Consider the following 2,161-nt stretch of genomic DNA (forward strand, 5'->3'; position numbering starts at 1 on the left):
TTTTCACGAGCCACGAGTTCGGCTCGCCACGAGCCGGAGCCCGAGCCGATTGCCATCCCTAAGTTGACAAGGAGAGATTTCAACTCCATAACTATGACAAGTGGTGATGCTTTGTTTACTAATGGGAGAAAACTTTATATAATATATTTTGAAAAATGGTTTTCTTTCTATTTCAAAAATATAATTTAATTAAAATTAAAGTGTAACCATTGACCCACCAGTTGAACCATTGACCCGATGGTTTTTCTTGGTCGATTTTAATAACTATGCTAGTACGTATATATAATTTTTTTGATAAAGATAGAATTTAAGTTAAATTTTAACTTAATCGAAAATACAGTTATGCTTTGATATTTCACATCATTTTTCAAGTCGTGACTGTCTTGACAGATTAATGTTTATGTCGGTTCTCAATTATAATTTTTTATTTTAAAATTAATTATTTACTTATGAGTATATTTTTAAGCTAGTCAAACATGTAATTGTCACTCAAATGAGAGAATTATTGTAATTATTTATCACGATGACGAAACCCTAATATCATGGATCCTCTAAATCAATCTAAAATTTTATCCTAATAATCCTAACATTTGCTAATCGTCTTAATCAATCAAATACTAGATTAACACGAGATATTTATTTTGCTTCAATCTTTTTGTCAAAATTTAATGTAAATCGTAACATTTTGTATCTACTTCGTAGAATTCTAGTCAATATACGTTACTTGTATGCTCTATAAATTGATAATCACTTTGTCTTCGAATGTGTTCAATTCGATGTTTTGTGCGTTTCATGTATCTAAACTACAGATCAACTTGTCGATGTCTAACCAAGTCACTTTATTATTCTTACTTTTATCACCTTCTAGATCAAGACCGGTGTTTCCAACCAACCTATATTTTGTGGGCAAGTTAGAAATAATTCCAATCTCCTTCAAGTATAGATAGTCCTCATATGTGCTTCATATTAAAACCTAAGGTTTTGATTGCTAAAGAATTAGATATTATTTTAAGCGTTTGATAAATTTTTAGAAATAATCATAAAAGATATGTACTTTCTTGCAGCAAATTTTGAGAAGCATGAAATAGTGGCTTCAATAGATTCTAGTTTTAGATTTTTCACTTATCAATGCGTAAAATACCAATCTTGCACAATAATATAAATAAAAAAGTGAAGAAAATAGAAAAGGGAATTAAAATGATATTTAAAATAATTCAAGTAGAGAGAGAGAGAGAGAGAGAGAGAGATTAATATGTGTTGTTTTAACCTGGAAAACAATTATCCATACATATGTTGTGCATATTTGGTTTTGTGGTGCAAAATAGACAGATTTTTTCCCCTAGTTGTGGTGAATGTTGTCTGCATGATTTGTTTTGAGAGTTTTGCTATAGTAACACTCAAGATGACTTCCTGAATGACAGAATTACTAAATGGCAAATCACAATTGGTTGCCAACACAGAATTGCATAGAATTGCCAAGTAGCAATTCGGTCACCCAGAAGTCCTCCAGAAATGTTGTATTTATGTTTTTTATGAAATTTAAAAATTCTTCTAAATTCAAGTGTATTTAATGGAAAATTTAGGTGTTTAATGAAATTCATTATTATTAAATTTAAGTATTTTCAATAACTCATGAATTTATATGGATTTCATTAATAAATGGATTTTAAAATAATTGCAGAGATTTCAAACTTAAAAATATGTATATTAAATGAATTTTTTTTGTGAAAATCTATTCAAATCCACGAAATTTATGGAAATATATAATCTTTCAAAATCAATAAAAATTTCAATCTAGGACAACCCAAATTTATGGTTATAATGCTTATATAAATTGTTTATGAAATTAATGTTTGGGTCCCTCATATATAATCATTATTGATCACTTTTGTTTATGAAATTACCACACCTCTTTATGTTATACATTTTGGGTAATTCTTTTGAACCAAATTCTATTAATTTTGGAAGGAAAAATCAAAATTATTTGTTTCTACATTCATCAAAGGTTTTAATAAATAATTAATTGACTCAAAATATCTTGAGCCTAGCAAATTGAACTAAGCATAGTGATAAAAGTGAGTTTATATAGTCGATCTTAAATTTATTGGGAAAGAGGCATATATTTATTTGACATTACAAAATGAGATTATTTAAGTATTAT

This window comes from Olea europaea, chromosome 10, assembly GCF_002742605.1.
Source record: "Olea europaea var. sylvestris chromosome 10, O_europaea_v1, whole genome shotgun sequence".
In the NCBI taxonomy this organism is placed as follows: Eukaryota; Viridiplantae; Streptophyta; class Magnoliopsida; order Lamiales; family Oleaceae; genus Olea; species Olea europaea.